This window comes from Cupressus sempervirens, chromosome 3 (genome assembly GCF_028749045.1).
Source record: "Cupressus sempervirens isolate cs-2001-9-10 chromosome 3, ASM2874904v1, whole genome shotgun sequence".
Lineage (NCBI taxonomy): Eukaryota > Viridiplantae > Streptophyta > Pinopsida > Cupressales > Cupressaceae > Cupressus > Cupressus sempervirens.
The window spans coordinates 388,300,224-388,323,671 of NC_143120.1; the positions used below are offsets into that span (position 1 = coordinate 388,300,224).

The window sequence follows — 23,448 nt, forward strand, 5'->3', positions numbered from 1 at the left end:
AAGGAGGATGAGTGTGAGAGGATAGGGAATGGGTTGGTTAAGGACTTGATGAGGGTGGTTGAGTATGTAAGAGTCATGAGTGAGGATGTAAGAGCATTCATGGCTTGGTGGTTGGGATATTTTGAGGGGAGACTTTGGTTTGGTTTAGAAAAGTCTTAAGCTTGCTTAAGAATGTGAAAATGATTGGGGGATGGGTTAGGCTTGGGTTAGGATTAGATTAGGGATGTTAGAGCTGTGCAAGTGGATGGCATTCATGAGGGTGGGTGAGTTAGTGGCTAAGCTTAGTTAGTATGGGTGGATGGGGTGGATTAGGCTACATGGAGGATTTAGGATAGTTTAGGGGCTATTAGTTTTGAGGGCTTTATTTATCAAATAGATTTATTTAATAAATGAGAGTTTTGGAATTAGATAGGAGAATAGGATTAATTGACAAATAGTGGGTTATTTGATTTATCAATTAGGACTATAGATGATTAATTAAATTAATCAACTAGGGGATGGCAAAGGATTTAATTAAATAAAAATTTAATCAATGATGCCTTTAGAGATAGCTAAATAGGATTATCAAAGCGGCGTAATCAAATTTAAGTGTCTACACTTAGCACATTTACTTGAATGGCTTGCCTGGCGACCTTGATGAGCACGATCATATCATCCAAATATCTGGGTAGCTTTAGGGGAAATTCGTCAAACGCTACAAGATGCAAATAAGAAAAGGATGAGAATTGAATAAAATAACAACCAAACTAGCTAATGACCACCATCACTTCTGGGCTAAACCTCTTCTCTGGACACCCTTGAAGTTCCCTGTAGATTCTCATAGTAAATGCATCATTAACCCAGATATACTCCGCATAACTATTTTGTAACTGCAAGCATGGATAAAACTCATAACTTTTTACATTTTTGGGAAAATTATCTATTCTAGGGAGTCTTGGCCATAGTTGTAGGGAAGCCAACATATATATCAAGAAAGATGACATATAAAATGAATTGTAAAACTTAGCTGCACTGAGAGCCCCAGAAAGATGTTCACTAACTTCATATGCCTAGTCAACATACTATGTGTCTGAGTAGATAATTTGCACCATAAAGAAGCATTTTTCTATAAAATTGAATGCTTCTACCTCACCTTTTAGTCGATGCAAGAGGACCAAAATATCTACAATTTCAGGCTTAAGATCCGTGCCAAATAGAGTTTTAGGGACCTTACTCTTTGCCCCTCTGGGTTTTTGGAACCAGGAACTCATGATCTCCTTCCACCACACCATCTTCTTCAGGGAGAACTCAGGCATAGCTGCACTGATTGTTATTTTAGAGAACTCCTCTCTTTTTGGAATTCGTAGGCAATTGACTACTGCTTGCCTATCAATTGAGATTAACATTGTTTGATCAGGTAGGAAGATTTGCTTCATATCTGGGTTATAGTGATTAATACATTCAATAATTAGCTCCGGGGCTTGCACTGCTACGAGAAATCCTGCTGCTTCTACCACCCACTTCTTCAGAGTTTCTCCATTATGGGATAAGTTGGTTCTGCCCTCAAACTTCTTTGGAAATCTTGCATGTCAAAGAAATGGAGTGAAGTGTCTATGATATTCTACCATGTGGACTTGATTCCGCCCAATCCATCAAATCCAGCAAACCTTGTTGCCATTTAGATTGAGATAGAGATAATTGGAAATCTTAAAACTAAAAATAAAATAAAGAGAAGAAAAATGTAACTGTGGGGATTTCAATAATCAATTTAATAGCATAACAGTTCAAATGAGTAAGTAGTAGTTTGAAAATCCGTTATGTTCATTTCTATATAGAAACTCCAATCCACCCGTTAATCTTTAAATCTGTGCCACACAAATGAATTAAATGATAAATCCGTTAGATTAATAAATGTGGAGGTTGCAATGGATTCTTTCTTTTCTTTTCACTATTTCTATTGGCCCAACGGTTATTTTCCTTTATTATAGCTTACTTTCCCATTTTCCACCAAGCTAAGGAAAAACAAGAACGGAGTACTCCTTGGGGAAAAATCCGCTTGACTAGATTTTGCTCAAAACATCCTTACAAATTTAACTAATTTTCTTCCATTTCTGTCCCAACACATCTTGTGCTCAATTCAAACACTTACCATGCTTGCAGTAGCGATTTTTCATCAAATGTGGAATATTGGTTTTGAGGGTAGAAAACCCGCAAGGGAGAAGGTAATTTCCATTTTTTCGCTTAAGCTTTCACTTTACCTTTTCTACCCTAAACACTTTACTACAAGCCCTCAAAAAACATAAAAGAGGCTTTGCAAGCAAAAAATGGGGCCCACTAGTGACTTTACCCTTCTATTTAGGCCTTTGCGAAAAACTTGCTTCTTGGTTTGAAGCCCGCCAAAGGAGAAGCTATTTCTGAGTTTTTTGCCGATGCTTATCCCGATCATCCTAATGAATTCTAAGTAATTTCCACTATGAAAACATGATAATATTTGAATGATTCATCCATAATATGGCTTACCTTTCCTTTCTTCAACCTACAAATAGCATTTATGGATCCTTGTGGAGTTTCACCTTTTGGGTGCGAAAACCCGCTATAGAGAAGAAGAAACTTGATTTTTCGCCAATGCCCATTATTTTACTTTCTCTGCCCTATTCACTTTAATTTAAGCCTTCATAAAATATAAAACCAACTTCGCAAGTGAGAGGTGGGACCCACTGGCTCACTTTATTCTTTTACATACACCTTTTCAAAAAATTGACTACTTGGTTCAAAACTTGCAGAGAGGAAGCCATTTCTAAGTTTTCCGTTGTTGCCCTTTTTAATCATCTTAGTGAGTTTTGAAAGGTTCCCATAGTGAAAACATGGCAACAATTGAGCGATCTATCCATAACATAATTTGCTTCTCTTCATTTAAGTTCAAGAATCACATTTAGGAATCTCGGCGGAGTTTCACCTTCTAGGTGTGAAAACCTGGCAAGGAAAAGATGAAACTAGATTTTCTGTCAGTCCAAATTTCTATAAGCTCGAAATAAAATGACTTGTGAGTAAGTTAATCTAGAGTAAAATAATTTAAGAATCTCCATTGAGAAAGGTCCTAAAGTACCCCAAAGACTCATGATAATAAGGACTACCCACCCGGCTATATGATGCAAGAAAAGACAAAAGATAGGAACCCGATGGAGAAACTTAACACTTTGAGGAAGAAAGAAACAACTGACTTGACCAACCTAAACACAATAGAAGTTAAAACCTCCACTTTGCAAAATTGGAAAATAGTTAAAAAGTGGGGCAACAAATATCAAAGACAAAGTTGGATTTAATCACTCTGGATAAGGGTTTGTTCAAATTTTTTTAAGTACAATGCAAATATCATTTTCCTAATTTGTTATTTTTGGTTTCCAAGTAGCTCTTGTATTCCAATCTCTACAAAATCAATCTTATTTTTTAAAATATAGGGAAAGCTTGCTTGCACATTTTATAGTTTATATTTAAGCTTTCTTGAAAGAGCAACAAAATTAGATGATATACTGATATCTTTTGAGCACAAGCATTTTGAGAAAGAATCAATATCACCTTCAATAACATCACCAAGTATTCTTTTATCCATATCTTTTGAGACCAGTTGCATGTGTGCGACTACCTGCCCCTTGAATAATTATAGCTATGTTAGTCATCTATATTCAACTCTTTTCCATGCTAAGATCAGAAATATCAAGAATTTTGATGAGAAACAACTCCAACCAACAAAGTTGAACCCACCTTCATTAATATAAGATAGATCTTAGGAAAAAGCCTATTAGGATTCAAAACCCACAATAAATATTTCAAGTCAATATCTATTTAGGATTCATTACCATTATTCTAAAGCAACTCCCTATTTACAATGTTGTTTTTCTTGTTTAATGATTTATTATCTTTATTTTGAAGAGAACATGTTGACTTCATGTCACTCTGAGGGTGTTATTCAGAGACAATAGAGAAACTGTACATGTATGATGTGCCAAGAATTTTAGAGATAGCTATAAGAAGCAATAACAAGAAATGGAGGAAATCAAAGAATAATAAAAGGACACAATTTATGACTATCATGTGTCACAATATGAAACATATATATTCATTTTAAAGGTCATCTTGGATTAAAACAATGATATTTTTGTATCAAAGTAAAGTATAAAGAATTTTATTAAGTTACCATGAACAAAATGTTAAGACACATATATGGATTACATGGAGAAGTGGAATGTATCCCTCCAAGAAGTGTGCTTCACTAATTCTTAGAAGTTTGTGATAGTTCTATAAACACAATGGAATTACCATGAAGTGCAACATTAGAGACATCTTTGAGCATTACAAGGGAAGAAGATAGTGACTGATATTGCCAATGTTAATGGAACTTTAAAGGTGAATTTTTGAAAGTCAAAGGCACTAATTTTAAAATAGTTATAATAATGTTCTCTAATAAAAACATGTTCTTTGTAATGTAATAAATAACATAATCATGACAATAAAACGACCAATAGATACAATGACAGTCATAGTGAAGACAAAAAATTCAACACAAGTTCACTATTAGAATGTAGCAAAGAAGTTCTTCAATTGAGTTTGTCCAAGATAATGGACTCACATGCACTTAATATGATAAAAAGAGTCATATATAAATAGCGTGGTTACTATACACTTTCGACCATTTCAAATTAGGTTTGTATGAGATGGTGGGGTTATAAGAAGTTAATATGTTATGCATGTGGAGAGTCCCATATAAAAATAGTATGTCTACTATATATTTTCAGCCTTTTCTGATTGAGTTTGTACAATATAGTGGGCTTTTAAATAATCAGTATTTTTTGGGGGGACAAAAGTAGATAAATCACTATATAATTATAGTAAATAAAACTAGATTCAAAGGCTCAATAAGGGAAAGAAACTAAAAAGAAAACCCTAAATCATTGTTGATACATAACAAATTTCTCTTTTTGAGAAGTCCAAACTGGAATAAAATACAATCTCCAACTTCTCTATAAAAATATTGCATCCTTGATATCTATTATCTCTCAGTACGATGTTTATAAAATAATATACCTGTTTGAATGTATTTCCAAATCAAACCTCCTGCATTCTACTCATTATTTTCCTTTTTTCCTGTTGATCATGTGCCAACATGTGAATTTTGGCTGAAGAAGGAACTTCCAATAAAGACTCTGCTAATAATCGAAGATAATGAAGTAGAGACCGCTGTCATGCTATAATTTTGGAAATTTCAGCACCAAAGTAGAAACATCCTCTAAAGAAACACGCCCCTAGTAGAGAATCTGAAAACCTTAATTTCTTGACTCATGGCTTTAACCTATTAAATTGATTCCAATTAGGGCTTATCTGCAAGGACCTATGTAAGGAGTAATGTAAATCTGCCTAAGAGTATTGAATAGAATCTTTGAGCATGCTCATAAACTCAGCTACTAGAGAAATCCTCCATCATATCATAACTTAGATTGTTGTTAGAGGTATGTGAATGATTACCAAAAACTTTCTATCGTCCCTGTGTGCATCATATCATCATTGGTAGCCTTGATGACTATCTCCGTCACTACTATTTTAAAAATAATAATGGATCTTTCTTTTAATAACATTCATTAGCATATACAATAGTAGAATAATAGAATTAGCATTGTCCATCCGAACTTCAGTCACTCATTGGTAATATTGTAGGAAAAATATTCTCAATGGGGATATCTGCATACTCAAAATGAATGGTCCAAAATTCATCACCTTGCATTATCTCTTTTTCCAAAAGGACCTCTACAATCTTGTTAATTATTTCTCAATTGTTTTGAATGTGATCTGATGCCACTTCATAAGCTCTATTAGAGAGAGCCTTGATAACTGCATCTATATCTTGTGCAAGTCTTTCAGACATATAATTACTCATCATCATTCTCATGATAACAACACCACTCTGTGCTGAAGAATCCATAAGTGACTATGGTGCAATCTCAGACATTCCAATCATAGCCATGATCTATTTTTCCATACTAGTAACCATCTTTAAGACACTAGTTGCCCCAGTTGTTATGTCAAGCTCACCAAAAATCACTTCCTTGCCAGCTCTTCCACACAAGCCACAAACTATCCTGGCAAATATTGGTTTCCTTAAGACTAAAGTTGGATCTTCCCCAGGTATAAACCATGTCAGAGCTCATGCTTGGCCATGTGGTACCATTGTGACCTTTAGCAGAGGATCATTCCCTGGTGTTAATGCATAGAAACCAAAAATCCTTCAAGCCACACATTTCTCCCCTTGCTCAATCTTTGTAGACTTATTTGTGTAGAACATATATTTGGGAAGAATCTTAGCCATCTTGCTGGATGGCCTCTCCAACACTACTATTTTATCAATAATTATCATCTAAATTTTTATTATAACCAAGCATTAGACCACCACCACTTTTTTGATATTGTTCCAAATAAGTTGGCTCATGATACTGGTCCACTCATGACTACATCTAGTGACATAAAAACTATTTTCCACTCTTAGCATGCTGAGATCTCAGGGCTACAAGCTTGCAATCTTGAAATTGTTCATGGATCTCTCGAGTGTGCTTATGATGCCATATATTTTCTTCATACACTGCATCATCTTTCTCTTTTTTAAGTCTTGGCATTTGATCCACAAGTTTCTACTCAGATGATTCAAAAGAATTGTGCAAAAGTTGATCTTCAATCCTGACATCAACTGCCATCTTCTGGTTGGATTCCTTTGAAAAAAACATTATTTCCTTCTAATAGGATAGATTTTGGTATTCTTCCATGATAAAAAGGAGTTGCTCCATCTGAACCCCTTACTTTAGATGAAGAGATAACTCCAAACCAGGTCTGAAGGACTTCGGCCTTTCCACTTCCAATGACCATCTCCTTGTGAAGATGAATATCATTGATCCATGTCTATTGGTGGGACATTTGGCATGCTTGGATAATATTGTGAACCAGAGCTATGCTACATATACTATGTAACTATATGTTGCATTTGAGCTGTAACTAGTGAATTTGCCTTCGATCGACAACTAGAACCATATCAGGCCATTACTTTATCTCTAAATTCATTGACTTGTTGAGGTTATTTATTGAACTCTAAAGATTTTGATCATCTAACCCTTCCAGTTCTACTAACATTAATTAATATGCCTCTTGACCTCCAACAGATGACTATAATGTTTAAATCAGTATTCAATATCTTTCTCAGTGCCCTGACCTCGAAAACCACTAGATCCTATAAATCAAGGCTTGCAATTTTTATCCATTGTAGGGATTCATTCAACAGCTTCATAAGACCTCCAATTCACACCCAATATTATTTGGAAACATCAATATAAATTAGGACGATGTTGGAATTTGAGGGCACAATCTTCCTGACCTTTGCGTTTAGGTTGAATGAACCCACACAATGTCCTTTTATTAGATACGTAGTAGATTTGTCTGAATGAACAGATAGAACACCAATTTTTGTATCCTGATATTCTTATCCTATGATATGTGACAACCATATATTAGAGAATCTAGCTACCTTCTAGATTCAATCCGCTTAAATGTGTATTGAACATAGTAAAATCTCAAAGGATAAAAGAAAGTGAATGCATTAATTTCATCCATCTATGAAGCATGCTATGATCCTTTAGCAAAATTGTTTGAATCAAGAACAATCCTAAAATCACCACTAAATGCCACCAAAATCGCACGAAAAATTAATAATATCCAAAGTTCCCCTCCAAGACCAAAGAGTTTCCATCACAAATCAAGAATTTGTGCTTTGACATTGGTTGATACTCGCATCTTAGAATAGAAACTGTAACTCTGCTTTTGCTAAAAAATGGGCTTTATCTTTAATGGACCTTTCCCTCTTTGGTATTCATACTTTTACAGTCACAAACTATCTGGATCCATAACTTAGCCAAATTACACTATGAACTGAAATTTATTAATAGTAAGAACCATTGAAAGTGCTTCAGCACTAGTTTGAACAGAAAGGCATGCTGGGATGCCAAAATGTTCCCAGTTTGGAATATATTTCCTGTTTGCAGCAACAATTACTATTAAATTTGGAAAATCAGAAACATTAATATTCAAACAAGTGCAATCCAGATTAAAACCATTAGAACCCCAGTTCGCTAACAAATCCTTAATAGACAGTCAATATTTTATACATAGTCCATATAAAAATTCCATTCCTACCATATTCTTTTAGCCCTTTTCAATTAGCACATCGATATAATATATGAAGTTCTAGCTAAAAACAGTATATATATACCATGTATTTCCAATCTTTCCCAATTGAGTTTACAAGGTAGTGAGCTTATGAACACTCAAAATGATATATAAAATTTTCAAATAAAAACAATATAACTACTTTATTCTTTCACCTTTCATCCCTTCCTAAGTTTGTACAGTGGGTAGTCATAAAAAAAGTTGGGTTGGCATTATAATAAATCCCGCTTGTAGGACCCCGAGGTTCCTTCTCTCCAACTTGAGGGCATAATATATGGTGTAGAAGCACCCAACACTTATAAAGTTTATTTATATTTCAATCCCTTATCTGTAAAAGATCTATAAAAGAAAAGTTTTAATGGTGTGGTATTGCAAAATTTTAATTTTGCAATGTTGCACTAAAAATCAAAATATGAATAGTCATGTACTTGAACAGTACTGCAATATTATAAAAGGGGTTGCAAGTGTAATGAGAAAATAGAGTTATATAGATTCATAGATCAGATCTGTATAGATCAAGATAAGAATTTATTTGGTATTTCTATAAATCAATTTGAAGAAATCGGTTTATGACATAGTTAACATGTTATCAATTTTTGTATTTCATGGTCTCTGATTTTTTGATAGCAGATTCAAACTAAGGGAATAAAATACCAAGTTCCCATATTATGTGTTAATGGAATTTGAATAATCTGATTTTGCATTAATGAACTCGAAATCCTCTTTAGAAGTTGAATGGAATCAGTTTTAACATGGCTTAAAACTGAAATTTATAATTTGACGTTGAACCAACATATAAATATGCATTAGTTAGAACATATATAATATTAGAATGGACAACCACCACTTTTATGGTATTGAATATGGGTATAGAATAAGAAGGAATTATTCTAAGAATCAATTCCACACATATAAGAAAAAATCTGATTTCTTAGAGGACCGATTCATAATCATTTGGGGCATTGGATTACCTTATTTGGGGATGTAATTTTCAGCTTCTAATATTGATTTCATATTCCTATTTATGCAGATCCAAATTTCTACATTTAGAGATTGATTTAGAAAGTATTAAGTTGATATCAATTATGGTGTAAACCGATTTTTATTTTCTGGTTACATTATCTTGTTTCATTTCAAAAACTATGACTTTGATATTGATATTGGATATTGCTTGGCAATATTAGATTCTGAGTATAATGTGATAACATAAAATTGGATAGTAGTTGGGAATTAGAGTGGAAACCGATTCCAATATTGGCTATTGAGCTAACAATTTCAATTTTGGTGTGATCGATTTTATCTTGGCATATGCATACCGACTCTAATTAGATTTTTGGTTCTCTTTTGAATCTCATGGAGGGAATTTATATATTCAAAAATATTTAAAATATAGAACCCAATTTTGAGATATTTGAAATAGAGTATTGGAATTTTCAGTGGGTCAATTTTGAATAGATTGTATATGAAGATATTGATTGTACTAGTTTAAAGAGATTGCTGATTATATTGTGAAGAGGAATTAGAATCAGCAAATCTAGAAATTTAGATTGAGAAAATTTGGAAAATTTTTTTGATGCTTTGCATCAATATAGGATGTTCGGATTGTTCATGAGATAAGCTCACTTATTACATTAAAAAACTGAGTTACCAAATTTTCTATTGGACCTATGAATTCTTGGTCCAATTCTCTCAAAGGTTTGATCCTTGTTAGATTCTGTCCAAAAACACTGAGACCAAATTTCATTGGGAATTCTCTCAAAGGAACCTTAGCAAAATTTAGACGCTATTGGGCGAATTTGGTTTCCAGTAGAGGAACCCAGACATAATTTTGAAGAATCTTGAGAGAATTTGGTCAGAAAATACCCTCATGTTTACTTTTTCAATTTTTATTTTTATTGCCAAATTAGACTTAAGCACATGATTAGATTGAAATAACTAATCGTATAAAATTTGCATTAAAATTTAGATGTCACTTGAGAAGAAGAATCAGGATTATGGAATGTATGTAATACACCATAATTTGTGCATATAGCTTAACATGTATAGATCACTATGGATTAAACAAAACTAAAGAGATCTTCACTATCGATAATTCTAGATCCAAAGCCTGCTTTCTTGGTTTCATCCAGTTTGATCTAAAGCTGCTTTCTTTGAATCATCCAGTATGATAATTAATGTGTGAAACTTACAATGTGGCAACAATCACAACCTTGGCCTTAGCGGGGCCTATAGCATTATGTTTTGTGCTTCTAATTTGCAATAGTAGAATGATGATGATTTGCTTGATGGTTTTTGATAATTCTAATCAATGATGGTTGATTATTGATATTGACATTATTGTTTTTGAACTGAAACATTGATATGGTGGTGTATTTTGCTATGTTGCTTTAATATTAGCATAGTGGTTTATGAACTTATTTTTTGCTGCATCTATGTATGTATATTCGTTTATGGAAAAACCCAAAATGAATCCTAACCAATCTCCCAAAAATTTGAATGAATTTCGAGCCCAAATCTCGAACCCGAATTCAAAATGAAAACTTAGGTAAAAAACATAATTTAAGGTCATTCCTCAGAAAAGAGAACATCAAACATTTAGAGAAATAAATCCAAACTATCGCAACTCTATGATGGCTTATTTATTTATTTATTAAGTAACATCATACAATATTTAAAGAAATAGATAAAATCTATTTCATATTTTCTAAAGACCTTCCTATTATCAGATCACTTAATTCAATATAGATATTATAGAGCATTTTAAAAATAGATAAAACTCTCTTTGAGATTCTATGATGATGTCTACTTGACCAAACCAGTCGATCTAATGGAGACATCATTGAAAATTTAGAGAAATAGATCCACCATGTTCTATATGTTCAAGAACTCCCACTTACTATTCAACATCCTCGATTGCATATCAACATTATGACAACATTTCATTTTTTGGTTGGTTCAAATCCACATCCTTCCATATACTATCTACCAAGGTTCTAAGACCAAATACTTGGTCCTCCAATATCTATTTACTTGCCACACAACTTAATCCTTTCTATATGCAATACCCTCAAGTAATCACAGTCTAACCAACATTCTGTATATTTGATTGTTTGAATTCAATAGTTTCCCCTATATTTCTCATATATTCTACTCCAGGTTCTTTGATTTAGGCCAACCTTTATCTTGAACTCCCAATATCCCATCTACAAGGAACTCTTGTACTCTGTGCCAGATTACCAAGACACTAACATTCCATCCTAACTTGGATAATCCAACAATGCCACTCACTGTTTTATAATAGTTACTTATTAACCTCCAACAATGCACCCATAATATGCACTAATACCTTATTTTGGCCATTTCCAAATCCCAACACATTTTAGACCCTCTACACCATATCCTTAAGCCCAAGATGACTTGTCTTATTTCTATCCCAAATCATAGTTATCGACACATTATATTTTGATGGTCACAAACAAAACCTATATAACTATGATCTATCAATCCCAAGAATGCCAAACTCCTTTAGACTCTACAAATATTTTCTCTTCACTCTTCCTCTATCAAAGACTTACTCACAACCTTCTATGCAATCAAACAAACCCAACTTACTAGTTACTATATTCTATCATATCAGTGTATTCTCAATTTTCAACTCCTTTGCATCAACCCATCTACTTAGTTGATATGATCTCTTCTAAGTCTTCACATGTCTCTCTCCACATTCCTTGCACCATTATCAAGGTCTTCAAGACCATTGTTCACCCTCTGTAATGATCAAATTCCATAACCAATTTGTGACAGTAAACCCTTCACTATAAATGTCATAGTCCAGTTATATCTTAAAACTATGTGTCTTTATTTGCATGCTACTCCTACAACGAATATGATAGGTACTATACATTTCCCTCCACCAACTTTGTCCATGCTGGGGCTTATTTATACATTAAACATGAAGGAAACTATATTCTAATCTCTCTGGTTACCCTAACTAGTGTTTTTGCCAATCACCTTAAATATTGATATCGCTATTGTTAATGGGTCAGAACATATGATTGAAAAGCCAAGAGATAGAGGGATCGATGTATTGAGAAGTAAATGCCATAAAATATTAAACTAGTGATATTGAGGGTAAATAAATAGACTCCAAGACATTGTGAAACTGTCAGAACATGAAAATAATGTAGGAAACAAACTTTGTATTCACTCTATAACTAATCCTATTCCAAAATACACTGCACTATATTCATAACTCTGACTTCCATACCCTTTAGATATTTCTTAACCAGTTCTATACCTGACCAACTTCTTATAACTGCCTAAAGACTCGATTGTTGACAATTTTTCTTTAGGTTTGTGTTTGCAATATGTTTAAGTCTATGTTACCCCAAGTTTTTGGTACGGGATGATAGCGTATAGGGACAGCAAGGGACAGTGGAACGGATTTTTGGGATGGCAATTTTTTTTGGCAATTTTGGAGATGGGGGGATGATTTTGGTCAAGCATGGTAGTTGATTTGGATACATGGAATCATTGAATTTAATAATCATTTCAGATTTTGGTTAATGTGTCTAGCTTCAATAGTCAATTCATCCATGATTACAAATTTACAAATTTCCAACTTATCCCATTTGTTTGAATTATCATGCAAAAATCAGTCATATTTGAAGGAGCATAACTTTTCAATGCACCATTGGATTTGGCTTAGATTTTGACATGTCTAAACATATCCAATTCTACCAATTGTGATTGAAGCGATCTTCATTATAATGGCACAGATGAAAGTTGTGATTTCTTGAGTAAGGGTATATAAATATGCCATCAAAATGACAATTTTAGAATTGTTAAAATGTTTTGCATGATTTTTCTCTCATATATGATATTCATTTTTCCTTATTGTTTTGTGATGAATTAGATTTGGAAATTGATTCAAGTATCCATTTGGAAAGATTTGATTTGGGCTATGAAGTATATTTTAAAAATGGGGTTGAACATTATAATGTATTTTGAATGTCATAATATGTTTTGAATCAAATGTGAGCAGATTGTAGGTTCATTATGCTTCCATTGCCACCTCTGCATCACAAACCTTCAATGTGGACTGAGGCGTGGAGTGGTTGGTACAAATCATTCCCTCTTCTCAATGTTATTGAATTTTGACAATTGCTTATATAGTGCTATCTGCAGTAATTAACAAGTTGTAGGCAATCAATGTTATTGATGGCTTGTAGATTCTAGCTTCTTATTTAAATGTGTGTATTGGGCCTATTGTAAGAAATGATAGTAAAAAATTTTCTTTTTAAGTTTTTACATTATAATAATAAGCTCATTGTCTCTGCTTTTATAGGTTCATAGAATTTGGGGGTATTACTGCTCACATGCCAGTTGAAGATCTGGCCTTTGCACTTGATCACTTTATTGAGAAGGGAGGATCATTTGTGAACTATTATATGCTATAGCTCACTTCAAAGAAAATGGGTTGTCCTAGCACATCATTCTTATATGGTCTCATTTTTTCTAATAATTCAATTTCTCTTCTTTGCAGTATCATGGTGGAACAAATTTCTCTTCTTTTTTAATAATTCAAGCAGTAAAATAGAGTTATAATTTTCACCAAGGAATTGCATGTTAGAAATGAAGGAATGGGTATGGGCAAGGCCTAATGATATCTAAGATGACTTAGGCTATTTGGGAGTTAGAGTTTAAAGAAGACAAGAGTTTGTATAATGAAGAATTCTGAATGTAAGTGTTGAAGCAATAGGACTGTGGTATGTCGACAAAAGAGTTAAGCAATGATGGAGGATTAAGACAATAGTGGCTTTGGAATGGGATAAGTGGGGACAGAGAATGGCCCTAAGTAGAGTTGGGAGAGTAGGTGTAGTCATGAATTATTAGGTGGAAGAGTGATATAAATCCTAGAGGAAGGAGTGAACAATAAAACATGATTTCAGCAACCTAGTTTTTGTCTATGATGTAGTGATGATGTGGAGTGACAGTGGTGAACTCACATGTCATATGCACAAGGACTGATTTTGCAAGTTGTTTGGAATGACAATTTGCATTGGCACAAACCATGGAAGTCTTTTTTATCAGATCATGAGTTACTATGGTGATTCTCCTAGGTGAATGGTAAGTTATTATGCTATTTCTATTTCTATTATGTTGGGCGTATAGATTGTATGTTTAAGTATATTTTATTTTACTCTACTAGAAAATCATTTTATGTTCATAAGTAATGTTAGTTATATTTTTTCCAACATACTAATGTCCATTGTCTTAAAATAGGTGGAATCGGCATTTGAATTTGCACACATTTGTTGGAAGTTGGATTTCTAGAACTTTGTCTTCTCAATGAAAGAAAGCAACCCACTAATTATGGTCTAAGCATACCTTTTGATTATTTCAGAGATGAACGTCCTAGGATGGGATTATCCATTGCATTTGGGAGTTATTGAAGCCGCTGAAGGTGAAGATGGGTGAATGAAATCTGCAATTGGCATTGGAACACTTTTACAGGTTTCTTCTTGATTCTCTTCCTCATTTATGTGTCAAGATATCACAATTTTTTCTATACCTTATCATGATGAAACATTGAAATACATTTTGCACAACACATATATACACAAAACAATATATGAACTCTATTTTGGATCAACAACAATGACCTCTCTCATGTACTCTTTGGTAGTCATTACAAGTCCATGATACGTCACCTAGTTAGGCTGCCTTTGGAAAAGAGTGTTGCTAGAATGAATGTAGACTTGCTGATTCTTAACTAGAGTTCCTGAGGATCCTTCCTAACTGCATGGAAGAAATACCCTGCAACAATTGCCTTCCTAATCTTAGTAAAGTTCCTTCTAGCACTCACAAAATCTAGCTTATATCTATCCATAATGGTGAGTAACTTCTTTCTCACATCTTGAGCCCTCCTTAAAGATAGAGCCTGAACAAAGTTTTCAAAACACTAGGGCCTGAGAAGTTTTTAGGCTTCCAGGCCTCATACACTGCCAACAAAGTTAAATGGTCTCCTTTTGGCTAGAAAATTTTTTCTCTTTTCTAATTAGCCTGAGCCTGCTTCTCTTGTGGCCTATAGAAAATCTTTTGTGTCTGAAGCATAGCTATGATAGTTAGGATCTCATTAATGCCAGCCTAGATACACACTGGCGAGGAGCATTTTTGAGGTGAGAGGGTCTAATAGAAATTCCACCATCTTCCTCCCAAGCTTAGTTAAAAGACCTTCCTCATCCAAAGCCCCTAAGTTGTATAGTTGTTCCATTGCCGATATGAGAGCCTAAGGAGGGGGATCCATAAAATCAAAAGACAAGAGGTCATTGATCCCCAAGTCTTTCATAGTAAGACAAAGGTTAATCCTCTAAATTTCCAGCACAGTTGTTGGTAACATCTCATTATAATATGAACTTTTAGTATACAACCTATAACACTTTCCATGACCTGTATGACCAACACGACTAGCTTGTTGATTGGTTGATGCTTGAGAAATTGGGGTGATGACTAGAGAGTCTAGTCTGAGCTTAGGGTTGTATACATTTTTCTTAGCAAAATGAGGATACACAACATAATAGATCCCATCTATTGTAAGAGAAGCCTCAACAATATTGGTAGGAACAACCACTTTCCTTTTACTTGGGGAAGCAGGATCAAAATTTTTTTTTGACTACATCTCACTGGGTATGGCACTATATACTGGCAATATGATTAGTTTAGGAACCTTCTTCCCAAGCCCTTTCATTCGCTCATAAAGAATCTGACACACTGTATCAATTTCCTCTTGGCCAGTTAAGAAGACAAGGTGGTCACCTTCAGGTTCTGTCAAATGAATCTACATAACTATGATCAATGCAGCATCTAGATTGTCACTCTCTAGTTGTTTGGTATATAATATCTCTAGGAAAAGTGCTCCCAAGAATAGTGAATATATTGTAGTTAAAGAAATACCTTGAGAATTTTCAGCATCTAAAGTTGCAGAGGTAACAACTAACTGAAGATCAGAATTCATGTACAATGGAAGAATGCAGATATTGAGATTAGTATGTTAAAGGATGAACAACACACCATGCCCAAATGGATGTATGGACTTCACAGAAACTCTAGCTCTAATAAAGAATAATGCATCATTCAAAAGCTTACTCAACTCCCTTCCAAGACACTTTTTTTTTTCTAAGAATAGTCAACACTCTTAAGGGAAAAATGACTCCCATAAAGTGCAATGGCTAAATAGATACTCCTATAAAATGCATAATTTGCTCTTAATAGATTAAATAAGGCCGAGAGATAATATTGGAAGCTGCCTCAAAATTGCCATTGCACTAAAAGAAGATATATGAATAAATAAGTTAGTTTCAAATGCAATTGCCCAGTCTTAAATTTTTGAAGTCATCTAGAATTGAGAATATGTGATAAGTTTAAACTTAGCTAACATTTACTAAGACTAATGTAGCATCTAAGAAAAGAAATTGACACTTTGAATATTGCAATGCTGACATGGCATAAAACTTGACTTGGAATGTGCAAAGGAAGGCAAGCAACACAAGAAGACATCCAACCAGCTTTGATACCATTAAATCAAAGCCCACAGCTTTGACTCATTATTTCAAAATATAAAATATAATTACAACAAGGGTGCCACAAACTAATAAGCTGGTGTAATAATGAAAAGCATGTAAATTTAATCTGAACCATTATTATTGATGTGTTAGGTTAGGAAGTTTACAATTCCAGTCCAACTAAGAAACTCATCACTCCTGCTAAGTGTCATAGATTTTTTCCAAATGATAGCAATAGAAACATATAATTCAAACAACCTTTGTAACTCACCAATAATCAAAGAAATAGTGAGTTACATGTCTGCACTAGCTTATCAATCATAACCCAAGCTTTGGAAAGCCAAAAGCCATATCTAATGGACTAAAATCTGAAGTCACACTCAAAATCATATCTGTAGTCACCTTAAAACTTTATGTTCTAAGGATAGACTGATCTGGTATATAAATTGAAGCATAAGAAAGTCCATATAACTAAGAATCACATTATGGAACTAGAATAACATTACTGTAGGTTCAAAACACCACTAAACTTACCTTATTCCACCATATTTACATCCAAATAACACCCAATATCAGGATTAGAGTCAGTAATATCAAACAACATTAAAATTGTAAGGGATAATTGGCTTGCAAGCCTACCATTATGTTTCATCTACCAGTGTTCTCAATTCTCCTATTTATTTTTCCTTGTCCTCAATTCTCCATATAATATGCTTCTAAATATGCATTTGAAAATGAAAAGGGCTATATAACACATCCTATCTTGGATTAGCCCCTTATATGTTATGGTGTTGTCTAACAAAGCTCAATTTTATTGGAATCTGCAACTGTGGGATTCCCACATGCAAGATCTTGACCTCTATGATGGATAATGGTGATGGTTTTAATATGTTAGATGTTGATCTCACATTTGAAAACTATGAAGATGTATTTGGTAGTTCACACGATCAGTCTGATTCACTATTCAAGGACACAAGTGTAGCTTGCTCCAACATGGAGAGGGGTATTTCTCTTATTGAATTGAGTGGTCACATTGACAACACTCCCAAGGTTGGGTTGCTAAGAATGTACCTCTGGCTAGCATTTTTCTCTTGCAATTACATCTGGTGTGTTCTCCCTTTTGAAATTTACATACATAGGATAAGTTTTTATTCTGTGATCACGAATATGGAGACCACATTGTTTGGCCAAATATGAAGAGAAGACTTTCTTGTAATTTACTAATGTTCTTTTAATAAAGGAGTTACCACTGCTGGTGTCCGACACTCACGAGAAATCACAGTGACTACTTTTCTCCCCTCCTGTTTATTGATTCTTCCTCTTTGAATGACCACATGCTTGAGATTTTTAGAACACTTAACAATGGGTTTTACTTGGATACTAATTGCATTGGCCTTTCTCTCTTCAACATCCAATACCTTCTCACGCATAGTCTCTCGGAAGACTCAAAAACACTTGCATTATCTTGAACAGAAATGTCAGTTGTGTCATTCTTGGACTCCTTGATAGTATCATTTACCAATAATTTGCCACATTTTACACCCCTTTGAGTTACTACTTGTTTCAAGCTCTCAAAAGAATTCATAGTCAGTTCATCATTAGCTTTCAATAACTCTCCCTTCTTATGCTCACCCTTACAGCCCTTTCAAGTAACCAATTGCTTGGTAGATTTGGAAACATTGACAGTGACTTCAATAGGAACATCAACTCCAATGTTTTTGATCTTTTGAGAACCTTTAGTAACAACTGAATCTTTCTTCTTCCCACCATGTCATCCTCTTCAATTAACAATAGGTACATCAAAAACATCCTCGGAGCTAGCATTGACTGCCTTCTCCGCATTGTGACTGATCTTATGTCCCCTTCAAGTGACAACTTGTTTTAGGAATTGCAAAGAAGTTGACATGGGTTCATTTGAGACACAAAAGGCATTAAATTTATCCTCTTCATTGCTAGTTTTCAAATCCTCCTTATGCTCACCCATATGGCCCTTGTGAGTGACCACTCCTTTGGGAGATTCAGAAACATTCATAGTGGCTTCAACAAGAACATTAGTTATAGTGATCTTGGCCTCCTCAATACTATTAGTTACAAATAGCTCCCCCTTCTTGCCACCCTTTCATCCTCTTTGATTAACAATGGGTTTTTTTGGAACATTAATCACATTAATCTTGTATTCTTTAGAGCTAGAATTCATTAGCTTCTCCTCCTTGAGGCTGCATTTTTATCCCCTTTAAGACATAACTTGTTTCAGGCACTCCACAAGAGTTGAAGTGGGTTCAACTGAGACATAGAATACATTAAACTTATCCTCTTAATTGCTAGTTTTCAACACCTCCTTCTACTCACCCTTACAGCCCTTGTGAGTGACCACTCCTTTGGGAGATTTAGAAGCATGCATAGTGGGTTCAATAGGAACATCAGGTACAATGTTCTTGATCTGCACAACACTATTGGCTACTACTAGCTCTCCCTTCCTCCCACCCTTTCATCCTCTTTGATTAAGAGTAGATTCATCTAAAACATTTACCACATCAATCTTGTCTTCTTTAGAGCTAGTATTTGTTTGCATCTCCTCCTTGTGGCTTGAATTTTATCCCCTTTGAGTCACAATTTATCTCAGGGACTTTAAAGAACTTTTAGTAGGCTCAACTGAGACAAAATTTGCATCGACCTTATCCTCTTCACTACTAGTTTGCAACATCTTCTTCTTGTGCTTAGGCTTACAACCGTTTTGAGTGATCACTAATTTGGAAGATCTAGAATCATTCATGATGGCTTCAACAAGAACACCAATTACTATGTTCTTTGCCTCCTCAATACTATTTTTTACAATTAATCTTTCCCTCCTTTTGCCCTTTTATTCTCTTTGTTTCACTGCCGGTTCATCTGAAACATGAACAACATTAATCTTGCTTTCTTCAAAACTAGTAGTCACCTCCTTCTCCTCCTTTTTCCCTTAAGTGTCACAACTTTTTTCAAGCACATTGATGAATTTGAAGTGGGTTCAACTAAAATACAAACTACATTGACCTTAACCTCCTCACTACTTGTTTTCAACACCTTTTTTTTGTGAATTAAGTGTACTATCAATAAATATATGGGGTGGCTAAGTTGAAATGTACTAGTTCCTTTTATGATTCTTGAGGCCTGTATGGTAATGGTAATCTTTATAAAGTCTTTCACAAGTACCGAATGCATTATCCAATGAGCAATATGGATAATTTAAATTTTAAAATATTAGGCATGGTAGTTTAGTGTTGATGCTCATAGAATCCTTTATTTTTTTGACAGACAAATCCTTGTTGAGTTTGGTCCTGTTGATGACATATATATCATGAAAAATAAATATAAATAGAAAAAATATGGGGCAAATTTTACTATTTTCAATAGTTTAATTCATAAAAGTGTTTAAAGGTTGATATTAGCTTTGTTAACTGTTAAATTATATGTGTAGGATGTGCATTTGTTAAACATCCACCTAGACAAATAGATGTGGTAACTATTAACAAGTTACATGGAGATTTCACAACAAAGGTAAACATTGTGTTTTCAATTGCTATTATTTCCTTCAATGGGTGCTTATTTTTGATATAGTTCTCAAATGTAAACTACATTTTAGCCTTATGCAAATGGATTTTTTGAGGGATGCAATCAACCTTTGATTGTACGGTTTGTAGGTCCTAAAAGATCCAAAGTTGGACATGCAAGATTCAGATTTCTATTTATCTTGTCACCTAAAACATGTTACATCAATATGTATCTTGAAATACTAGTGTATTCCCAACTTATTTTAGGTGTTAACTTTTTTGTTATATTATCTAGAAATGGCCCTATGTTCGGAGGACTGGGTTTTATTTTTGAACAATAGAGGTCATTTGGATCCAGGTAAGCAATCAGTAATTTAATGTGTTTGAGTTGGAGGCTTCAAATAATGTATTTAGTAGAATCATTTTTGTTGCTTATGTAGGCCTACTGTGAGTGGTGGAGACCACACAGGAGGATGGGGTGCACTTGGAAACTGGTAGCCCATGGCTATAGAAAATATGAGAATACCATCCCCACAAGTTGGATAACATCCATATGGTAGGCCATCAACTCCCAATGGAAAATCATGACTTGTAGGAGGACATTCACCATTGGTAAGGCCATTCAACTATTGTAGATTATATTATTTATATATATTATAAATATTTGAGTGTTTCCACTAATCTCTTTAAGGAGAGTTATATCATTGTTTAATATAGATAAATTCTAGTTTCCCTAATGGAAGCTCCATAAGAGTAGACAGATCCATATAGAAGACTTGAAAATCTTGGAATACAAGTTGCCAAGCTCAAGAAAGGAGTAGTAAGCTTGCTACTAGCTTCTTTGTGCATGTACGGTGTTGATGTTTTTCTGAATCATCATTTTACTTTTAAATTTAGTATTGATATTTTAGAAGCTATTCTTTTGATATTGTCTCCTTTTGAGGAGAAGCACCGCCACTAGTTTGATTTCCAAAGGAGAACCAACCAACTTCCCATTTAGAAGGAGGTGTCACTTTATTTTTGCAAGCTTTCTTTTTGTAGAATCTTTATACTTCCCTTTCCCATTTGTTTGATATTCTCCATTTCAAATCATATCAGTGTTTATATTTCCATAGTGGAAGTCTTGTTTAATTATTTCTTTTTGTAATTCTACTCAGTCAATGTCACGCCTGAAGGAATTCAATTTTGTGTTGTTTGAACTTAATTAATTCATTAAATTTTATCATTCTTATTTGTAGTCATTTAAAATCTTGATAGTTGATCTGGGAGGCTCAAATTGTAAAAGTGAGTGGTCTTGATGTCAATACATTTTAAAGAAAATTATATTATGTTTCAGTATCTCTTTCTACAGATGATTTTCATGCTTATCATTAATTAAATTCCATTCTCATGTACATGATAATGAGGTAGATTATAGGGGTGTTTTGCATGAAAATGGGTCATTTTTAATGTTCGTCACTCTTGACCAGTTGAAGGTGAATTTTGGATATAATTTTTTGTTCTATTCAATGATGGTTGGCCCCAAATAGTTTCTGATTTGTAAGATTTCATTTGATTATTCTTAAATTCCTAGTACATGAAATGTGAATTTCTTAGCTTTGACTCTTTGTTATATAACCTTTTAAGGTGCTATATTGGGAATGAAATGAAACAAATAATATTTTTTTATGTATTCTTTAAAGGGTGCTAGCTCAATGGAAGAGCATTTGCTTTACAAGCAAGAGGATGGTGGTTCAATTCCATCGTGCCCTATTATGACCAAGTACACTACCAAATATGTGACTAAATATACTATTGAATATGCTACTAAATATGTGACCAAATATACTATTAAATATGCTACTAAATACACTATCAAATATGTGCCAAATATGTGACTAAATATGCTACTAAATATGTGACCAAATATACTATTAAATATGCTACTTAATACACTACCAAATATGTGAGTAAATATGCTAAATATGTGATTAAATATGCTACTAAATATACCACTATATATGTGACGAAATCCACTATCAAATATACGACTAAATATGTGATTAAATCGATGATCAAAATTAGTGATCAAATAAGTGACTAAAATTGTTTAGTATTATATTTAGTAGCGTTATAAATGACTAGATATTAACTACTATTAGTCATGTGACTGATTTTAGTCACATATATAAAAAATTTAATAGTTTTTTTAGTCACATATTGCTACTTTTGTACTAGTGAATAATTCTGATTTTCTACACTTCTTTAAATGTACCAACTACCTATGTACCATACATTGTGCACCTTTTTTGGGCATCAATCACAATAAATTGTATAATTATAAAAGGCTTCTTCATATTTATTATCATTTATATAATTATCACTATCAAGATTATGGAAATAATGTACTGTTAATAATTGTTATACTTATTTTTTATATTTGAATTTTCAACTTCTTTTGGTTTGATTAGAAACATACCTTTTCACAATCCATATTAATAAACTTATAGAGATTTTAGTGTAAACTATGGAGCATATTAGTTTTTTTACATATTAATAATTTTGTTTGTTTAAGATTAATTTTGGAGTTCAACAAATGGAGAACATAATGCATCTCAAATCTCTCTTGCATCCAGGAGCTATGAAATTTATACTTCTATTGCCCAAGCAAGTAATTCCCAATCTAGAGGAGGTGGAGAGTAGCCAACTAAAATCTATAAAGATGAAAGTTGTATGCAAGGAAGATACATCCATGTAAAATATGACATGGAAACTTACTATTTGTTCTACCCCTCAAAATTTATCTATTGTTGGGGGTTTTGTGCTAGAAAATGATTGTTTAATATTCCATGAAATTGGTGAAGGTAATGTATCCATCACTTTTTTTGATAGTTCAAAATTATCCTTTTTCTCAATGATTGTCTCCCCCCTCCAAGAGCTGCACTATGTAGCAATGCAATAAACAACACTTCTATTGCATCTATTACTAATAAATGTTGTAAAGAAGAAAGAGAGATACACCTCAATTTTGAACAATAAGGTAGATACAATGGCGAGGCTATTGCAAGATGGCCTAAGAATGGTTATATTTTTATAACTGATCAACAATGCTAAAAAATCCAATATATATTGCTTGA

The 23,448-nt window shown here is 33.6% G+C and overlaps 1 non-coding gene and 1 pseudogene across 1 annotated transcript; one reads left to right on the forward strand and one right to left on the reverse strand.

Moving 5' to 3' along the window:
• Nucleotides 1–14,879: 14,879 nt before the first annotated feature.
• On the reverse strand, nucleotides 14,880–16,255 carry LOC149566642 (putative pre-mRNA-splicing factor ATP-dependent RNA helicase DEAH5 pseudogene; annotated as a pseudogene).
• Nucleotides 16,256–22,012: 5,757 nt separating this feature from the next.
• TRNAV-UAC (transfer RNA valine (anticodon UAC)) lies at nucleotides 22,013–22,084 on the forward strand. The gene has a single exon. It is a non-coding gene; the product is annotated as a tRNA-Val (tRNA).
• Nucleotides 22,085–23,448: the final 1,364 nt, after the last annotated feature.